The following is a 10,036-nucleotide window of genomic DNA, read 5'->3' as shown; positions in this document are numbered from 1 at the left end:
ATATATTAGTATTCTCATAGCCTTATTTTGGAATTAAACCTAATATCATATACTTTCACTTATGTATACAGGGAATATATAGTAAGGGAAATTATTGCATTCCTACGAATTGTCAACAGAAATACATCTTTTAAGGTCCCTTAAGATCAAAAAACTTATTCTCGTCAAGTCAAAAAAGTGGGTTTGTGTTTTTGTGAACTGTCTAGCTCAAAAACGAAAAGTCTTAAGGAACTGAAATTCCAGATTTAAGGTGGGCAAATGGTCTGGGGTGCCACAGTGAAATGTAAAGCGGCCATAATCTTTTCGCTAAAATAAACCCACCGCAAGTGCCACTTTACTGAGTGTTAGTCACGATTGATGATTTTGATAAAACTCAGTATGTCAACGCAAAAGAAAATTTTCTTTAATATCATAGTACAAGACCCAAGAGAAGAAAAAATTCACCCCAATTTTCTATTACATTAAGGAAAACTGAATAATTACTAGTCAAAGTTGATGAGTCTACCAAGTATAGTTTGGGGGGAATACATAATGACGGCTGTTTCAAAATGTTTAAAATAATGAATTTCTCGTTCGGAGCATTATATTTTAAATACTACCAATAACACTAGAAAATCTAAGAGAACATCATTTAAAGGAGAGTAAATTTTCTAAAATATAAGACCTAATAGAGATATTTATGTTCAATAGTTCCCGAGATTGAAAAACCATTGTTAAAAAGCAAAAATGTAAAAAATGAACTGAAAAATCATTGAATTTATTGTGAGAAATCTATATCTCATTAACCATGAGACGTTCATATGTCTTTTACCATTGAAATTTAAGCAAGTTTAATATGATATAAAATAGTTTATCATTTATCTTCATAGGAATAGTATTTTTCATGATATTTGCTAAAATAAAATTATTTCTAGTTTCATATCCATATGCAAACATCTTAAAAACCACTACCCCTACGAAGACGAACGTTATAAATTACTTTATAGTTCATTAAACTAACTTTAATTTCATTTGTGTCAGACATATGTAAATTAAATGGTTCCTGAGATGAATATTTTACATTCACAAGTTCACTGAATACTGATTTTTCCGTGCATTTTTTATGAAATGTTGCTTTTTATAAAGCTATATTTCGAACACTATGTAAATTGATCTATTACGGCTCATATTTTATCAAATTTATTCTTCTTTAAATGATATTCTCTTAGATTTTCTAGTTTTGTAGGTATTTTGAGAGATATAGAGCTCCGAATCAAAAATTATTTTTTCTTAACGTTTTGAAACAGCCGCCATTTTTTATTCCCCCAACCTATACTTGGCACTCATCAATTTTGGCTAGTAACTATAAATAGTTTTCATAAAATTAATCAAAAATTGGGGTGAAATAACTGCACTTTTTCTCCTCTCGGGCTCTTGTACTTAAAGAGTACAAGATACATAATATAAAATTGATGTGAAATCAGCCAACATCGCGTAATGAATTTGATTAAATAGAAGATGAATAAAATCAACTTTAAGCCACTCTCTAAAATTTAGGAGGTTTATCACTTATAAATAGAAATAAAAAAAACTCAAAAACAATCCCTTATTTATTTTAGAGAAGAAATAACACCCCAAGGCGTCAACGTTGGTTGATTTGTTGACTTACACGTCAAGAATAATTCATAAATATTATTTTATTAACTGATAGTGTCATTATACCAAATGGTTCCCCCTCTTACTGATGCATTAAGGTTATTGAGTTTATTTCAAGTGACAACGAAAACAAAATTTCTTATATAACTATAACTTCTATAAACAACAAAAACGTTTTCAGTCGAATACATGAATTCAGTTCAAAATGTCATCTTCCAAGGAAGAGAATAATGTCTGCTTCGCTTACCAAGAACTAGAGAGGGGTATTTTCGTATTTTCCAAATATCTCGGACTTTTTCCGATCAACTATAATTCGGGAAAACCTTCCATCGTTCTCAAACATGCCATTGCTTCTGGCGCTTTGAGATTGGCAGCTATAGGTTATGTTATCGTTGCCGAAACGTTGCGAACGTTCTCTATTTCAGGTGGAACGCTCAGCCTCAGTTACCGTTACTTCACCTTCTACGGTGCCATGGTTGTTGCAATTTTAATTAAACCTGTAACTTTGTTACGAATAGGCTATAATTTCAAAAAATTCTTTAGAGCTGTGGAAACGATTGCCAAAGTCGATGAAATAATTGCTATTCCGATGAAGAAGGAGAGATGGGAAAACAGTTTAGTGCTCATCATGCTGGTTGAGATCGTGTCGTTCATATATGAAGGAGTATTTTACTTGGATATGTTGAGAGAGAGTCCAAGTTCAATACTTTTCTATTTCCTTACACTTGATATTTATGCAGTAGGGTCCCAGTTTACGACGTTAGTCTGTTTGGCCAAAACGAGATTCGAATTTCTGAGTGCAACAGTTAACGAGTTGGTGGCTGAGCGCTGGTGCCAATGCCATGAGCTCTTGTGTTCCTTTAACGAAGACGTTAACTATTGCTATACAATTCAGCTCGGTTTAGTAATGTTGTGCTCCATGTTGTACTTCATATCTAGGATATATGTCGTAATCAAAATTAATGATTTACTGATGGGAATTGACCTCACCTATTGGATCTTTATAAGTGCTATCTGCATTTGGAACTTTTGCTACACATGTAGGAAAGCAAGCCTGATGGTAAATATCTTTAAATCAGCTGCAATTTTAATTTTTAGTCAATACTACACTTTTACAAAAGATCAATTGGGTCATGCTAAAGGAATAGTACAAAAGCGGGGGAGAAAAAAAGTCAGTTATTTCACCCCAATTTTTTATTACTTTAATGAAGACTATGAATAATTACGAGTCTAAATTAATGAGTCTGTCAATTATAGGTAGTGGGAATAAAAAATAACGGCTGTTCCAAAATAAAAATAAAATATTTTTCATCCGAGCTCTATATCTTTAAAACTATCAACAACACTAAAAAACCTGAGAGAACATCATTTAAAATAGAGTAAATTTTCTAAAATACGAGACCAAATTTAGCTATTTACGTTCAATAGTTCCTGAGATATAGCTTTTTAAGAAACGTTTCAGAAAAAAATTACTGAAAAATCAGTGAGCTTATTTTGAGAAATCTATACCTCAAGAACCATAATACATAAATCCACAAAATGTTAATTTCAAGTTGTTCCGATAAAAATATATCTCAAGAACCATAAGACGTACATATGTCTGCCAGCATTCGAAATAAAGATAATTTAACTTACAAAAAATTAGTTTAGGACGCTATCTATGTATAGGGTAATAGTTTTTATGATATTCGCATATACATATAATTTTTGCACATAAAATTTTGTCCAAACAACTATAAATCATTTTATTTTATCAAATATCATAAAAATGAACCTAACATGATAAATTCCTAACCCTCAACATAATAATATTCAGTATTTTACCACCATGTTTGCTTGATCATGAATCTTCGAATATAATTTAAAAATCGAATATAATATAACTACAATTGAAATAAGCACAAATATTGACATTCTGTTGACCCGTTTAATTTTATTATCCATTTTTCAAATTAAATATAAAATCATTTTACAGAATCAGTGAAATCAAGTTTATTTGGCAACAAAAAAGCTTCGTTACGACTTTTGAAGGTGATATTGAAAGTCCAAAAATCTGTATTAATGCGCAAATATCACATATTTTCACTTGCGACGCTACTTTGAGTTGAAATTAATCCTGACTTCTATAAGAAGAGATGTTTCTCAATTATTCACTGCAACATGATTCTTTCATTTGACAATACAATTAAAACCAGTTTCAACAGTTTTCAGAAAAGTATTTTTAATATTATTTCTCGTTGCAAAATTTAAAGATTTTTTTTTTATCAAAGTATGACTGAAATATAAAAATAATCAGCTTGCTTAGATTTACATTTATCAATTATTAAATTGTTACAGAGTCAATGTTGAAAATATTAATCCTGATTTTACGGAGGTAGTAATAAAAAGAATTGACTTTTTAATAACTATCATGACTTGAAAATTTATCAGACTGGTGTAACGGAAAATTGCAATACGCAGTCAAATCCATTTTAGAAAAAAAATTATTTATGATTTCTTATCATTTTCAAAGTCCTTATACATTACATTTTTTTTTTCCTAAAATTTTTGGTTTCCAAGCTTCCAAATAATGAAAAACTTATTTATTTGTGCCGACGTTTCGACCTGAATTTAAGGTTTTCATCAGAGCTGAAAAAAATAAAAACAAATAACAAACATAATTCAGAGAAACATAAAAATAAAAATAAAATAATAAACAAACAAACTTGGAAATATATTACAATAAATAAGAATAAATTAAGTAGAAAGCAGTTGATTGATAAGAATAGAAGATAATATATACTATTATAGAGCTAAGAATTATACAAATATAAATTAAAAAACAGAAAGTGTTCAAAAAATTAATATAATGAAAGGTACCGAAGAAAATGTATATGATGAGTAATGAAATAAGCATAATAGGACATGTAAGTAACGTCTAAAATAAAGAAAAACAATTTAAAGCAACATAATGAAATGTATATGATGTATTGTACATAAATATTAAATACCAACGATTGTACATTAATATATATATATATATTTTTAATAATTTATTTATTGTTATTTACAACTGTATACATTAAGTAAATTTGCTGTAAGTGATATAATGACATGATACAAACATGTGGAGAATGTACCGATTGAGAACTCCAAATATATTTCTAGATCTCGAGACATATTGAAAATATAATGTCTAGCTTTAAGCCAATAAGATCAAGTAGGGTTATTTCTAAACTATACTATAACAAAAAACTTGTTTCATGTCGCGTACTGGATTATTTCAATACTAGTTAATAGCTATTAGTTTTTCTTGTCAGGAGCTAAAATAATGATCTACAAATCGACGATCCTCCCTATTCTTTCCTACTCTTCCGAATCGTGGACCCTCACCTCGAAACACAAGAGCCAGATCCAATCCATGGAGATGCGGTACCTCTGTAAGGTAGAAGAAAGGACACGACGAGGTAGAGTACGGAACAGTACCATTTGGACTAACCTCGGAACCAAACCGGCTGAGAGCATCCTAGAGAGTCCTAAGTTGGTTCGGACATCTCCATCGGATGGACCGGAAAGAACTGCCAGGAAGACGTATGAGACTCGCGTGGAGGGAAGAGGGCCAAGAGAAAGACATTTCCTGGGAGGAGAGTATTAAGGAGGCGTTCAAGAGGCGGGATATGGACTGGAGTAGGAGGAGGGAGATGGCCCAAGAACGAGATATCTAGTCCAGACTCTACAAATTGTAACCCCACACTGCGCAAGCGGTAAAGGGGATTATGATAATGATAAACTGTTTTTAAATTTAAAACTATTCATTCTAAATTCAAGCTTATTTTATAGCTTCAAGAATGTTTTTTAAGAACATTAATGAGTCGTTAAAATAGTCTATTATAGTAATTTAAATTAATTTTTAAACGTTTCAATATTTTTATCTTATATATATTATTTCAACTCTCATTTTATGTAAACCTTTAAGCGTTTTATATTCATGTTCCGAAAATACCATCAACTTTCAACGAATTCAATTAATTAGTGAAAGAGAAAACAATACCATTGTTTTGTGAGACACATTTTTTTATAATGGTATGTTTATTAGCTCTACAGTTTACAAAACAACCTGCAGTGGCGGGAACTTATATAAGCGTGAAACTCGCTTGTGTAAAATGCTATAGTTTAATGCTGCTCGACCTTTGAGGAAAGAATATAATGGAAGGGATAAGCTGCCAGGAAAAGTGAAGCCAATAAAGACAGACCATATGACGGACCCAAGGGTGTGGCAGGAGAAGAGTACGAACTAATTAGCTAATTTAATTAGCTACCTTCTGTTTCAGTTTAGGTTATGAAGGCCTTATTTTATTATTTATTTTTTTTATGAACTCTTCCTAGTCATTTCTTATATACGGTGGTGGGGTGGAGGATTAGAAGTAACGAACCTATTCTAACCATGGTAGGGTCAAGTTTCTCATTTCGTGGGACCGCCTCAATTAAAAAGGGATAGGTTAGGGGATTAGATTATTCATTTTGAACGAATGTAGCCAGCAAAAGTCGACATTTGTGACTTATCAAAGTAATAATACAAGCTGGAATTTTTAAAATTTTGAATTACTCGCTGCTGGAGCTTGTTTAGTGCACTACTGTTCTTTTATTAAACAGTTATTTCTGTTATGTTTTTGTTGTTTTTTTAGGCCAAAAAATTTGATGACAAACTGTACAAACTAATTATTAAGGACAAGTCAAGGAGGCTCCTGAAAAATGTAAGTAATGTTTAATAGTGCATAGTAAACATTGACAGAGCAAAATAATATTAACATTTGAATTTATTCTAAGAAGTAAAAAATATGTATATAAATAAATAAAAAATCTAAATCTAGCTTAAATTTTTTCTACATTTATTCTAATTTATGTCCCAGTATTAAAATTGGGAAATTAATGGATGGATATTTTTTGTAATTTTTAATTTTTGCAACAACTGACAAACTGATCTGTGTTTTACATTGTCATTTAAGAAAATGCATTAATAGCAACCCATGATACTGGAGAGTTCTATAAATCTTTATCTAGTTTATAATGAAATTTAGTAGTAAATAATAAACTATGTTTGTCTGGAATCTATAATTAATATCCTAATTGTAAATTGGTATGCATAGTACATATAGTTTTATAATTTGATTCCTCTTGCTTTGAATAGCGAAGACTACTTTTAACTTGGACTTTATGTACTAAACATTCCAAAAAAAAATTTTTTAAGGGATTATCAACCGAAACAGCAGGTCACCTTAAGCTAAACTTACAGATTACTCTAAGACTAATTCCTGTAGTAGACCATATCCTCATAACACAACCAATGTTTTATTCAAAATATTATTTGATCCACCTCATCTTTTTTTAGCTGCTTCCCTGGGAAATTTTCCTTCTGGCCTTCTTTATTTATTATGTACAAATCTAGTATTTAACTAATGCTGTAAGAACGAATATATTATAACATACTTTATAAATAAATGATTTGTAGAAAAAGATCATGCTTCACTTTAGAGTCCAGACTGTTGAAGATTTTACAGCTCTGGGATGTTTTCGGTTTGACTTCCCCCTCTTATGCACTGTAAGTATGGCTAGCTTCTAAATACTCATTCCTTCCTTAGGTTATGACAATTATTATTAACATTCCATGTTGTTTATATTGATTGAAAAATAGATTGAATAGTCATAACATGAAGCCATTAGATAATAAAAAATTAATTGTTGCTCATCAAACAGTTTTTTAACTATGTATGATGTATTCCATAGATAGTACTGTGGACTGGGGTTACTTTGTAATAGTCCTACCAGCTTTTGACTGATTTTAGTAAAGTAAGTAACTCTAGTCTATGGTACTATCTTTGGAATATGTTAAATTCAATTTTTTTTTGTTTAAATATTTTTTTAACTATGGATTTATCTGGTAAAAGGGGTCAGTATTGGACGTGTTTGTTAAGGAAAATAAAAATAATTTATTAATATTTGTACTTGGCAGCACTGAGTAACCTTCCTAAAAAAAACTTTGCTTTCTGTTCTCTCATCCTGTCATGTTGGTTATTGGGTACATAAAAAATTCTCTGTCTTCCCATTGAGTTACTTTTATCATTCTACTAAAATAATAATATTCCACTACCTTAACAAAAGTCCCCATATTACATCTAATGTCATATAATAAGGATTTTTTCAATGTTTATTGAGCTTGGCTTTTTTATTTTGATTGTGTAAGCTACAAATTACTGCATTGATTAAAAATAGCCTTCATTCAGTAGCTCCACAGTGTTGCCATGTACAGTTGTGGAACATTGGTTTTTTTTTTTAGATTTTTAATTATAATGTATATTTATGACCTATATACTCCTATATTATCTCCTATTAGTTCCTATTAGATTCCTGTCTAAAAGTTAAAGTGTTTTTACAAATTTGTTTTGTTTTTCAGATCATCTCTGCAGCAGTTTCATCAGTTTTAATAATGATCCAGTTTGCTTAAGCACCGCTCATGCATTTCTTTAAAAAAACATAAGTCACTTGTTTTAGCTATATTATTTGGATTCTATTTTATTTTATTCTTATATTAAATTATTAGCTTTGGTAGTAATCATTTGAGTTAGTCCATTAAGACTAAAGCCTTTCACAGTAAGAACTAATTTAATTATTACAAATTAATATGTTTTGATAATTACTAAATCATTAAATCTTTAAGAAATTGGATTAGTTTAACAACATTGGTAAGTATAATTAACATTTAAAAATATACTTTTATTCACCCAACTCACTATTTTTGTTTTTTTACCTTTCTAGTTTGAATAATAAATGAAATATGGGGACAGAAAATAATATATACACAATCAACTCTCCTTAATCCTTATTCTAAGACCCCAGCAAAAACTTCTATTCTATTATGTTAAAGAAATCATTTTGAATCAAATAGTTTTATTTATGATAAGTTTTCTACAACCCTAACATGCTTTGATTCTCAAGATAGTTACATAGAATTGAGGTTTTTCTTTAGATAACAAAGATGTATTGTTCTGTCTACAATGAGAAAGTCTAGCAATGAAACATGCTGCAAGTCACCTAGCGTAATCTTCTAATTTAAACTACTTGATCTTACCTTCAAAATACAGCAGTATTTTTTTATTAAAATTATTGATAGTGTTAAGGAAGATATTCTGAATATTACTGTGACATATTTTTTAGTCCCATCTTCTTCAATTGTTACTAGGATTTTCTTATTATCTGAAATAAAAATAATATGATGTTGAAACTTTGAACTCATTTTACTCATGAATAGTAAAAGGAAATGATTTGTAAACGATCAGCAACTATTGGAGAGGCTTGACTTCAAGAACACACATAAACATTGTTGACTTCGAAACATAGAGGATTGCTTGCTTCTACTTCAATTTGTAGTTGCCACTTTGTCCATGTTAGTAATGTTTTCTTTGTAATTTATAAGGACTCTAATTTCATTATTTTTCTTTGATTCAAAGAGCTTTCTCTAAGGGGATAAGGAAGTTTATCATTTCTTAGATGTTTCAAAATTTAGGTTCAAATTAGGAAGGGTTGACTGTAGTTGGCAATTGAAACAATGTTAGTTTCTAAAGACATAAATATATATAACAGATATAGAGAAGTAACGGGAGTCAGAATATCTAAATAAATGAAATTGAAAGAGATGAAAAAATAAAATTTAGCATTAAAAGATAGAAAATCAATTAAAGATAGAAATTATTAGTCAAAACTTTAATATTGTGGAAAAAAGTGTTTATTATCATATCTTTGTTTGTTCTTCTTATTCCAAATAAACTAAACATTCTTTAAAATCACTTCACAAATTATATTTGGCTTTTATAAAGTAGAAACTGCTGTATTGTGAGTGTTATGTAAAAACGAAGTACTCATCAAATTAGTAATTTTTAGGTTTTCATCTGTTTGCTGGAATAGTCATAATACTATTTAGTTGAATTGTTTCAAACACAATTAAGTTGTTTACAAAATTCTCAAAAATATAAACATATTATAGGTTTTTCATCCAAAAATAATTTTCAAACAGAAAAAATTCAAAATTTGCTTTCCAGAAAATTGTTGGATTCATACATTTTTCAGAACTCCAAAAATGTATACACATACACATTGATGATATTTACCAAGTTAGCCCAGGTTCAGTCAACCCTGTTGACTTAAATCTTATAACATAATTTATTTTGAGCATTATTTTTATTACTTATCAAAAATATATATATAGTTATAGCATAAACAATGTTAAATTTTAACTGATTTAATTTTACAAACCCATCATTTTTATTTGTGTGGTTATCCATTTTCTACAAGTGAACTCTTTGTTAAGTATTTGGAAAATCACCACTGTGTACATATAAAATGTAATAATTTAATTGAGTATATATAC

Source organism: Halyomorpha halys, unplaced genomic scaffold, assembly GCF_000696795.3.
Source record: "Halyomorpha halys isolate HHAL.00 unplaced genomic scaffold, Hhal_1.1 Scaffold1155.1, whole genome shotgun sequence".
Lineage (NCBI taxonomy): Eukaryota > Metazoa > Arthropoda > Insecta > Hemiptera > Pentatomidae > Halyomorpha > Halyomorpha halys.
Note: the sequence above shows the minus strand (reverse complement) of the source record.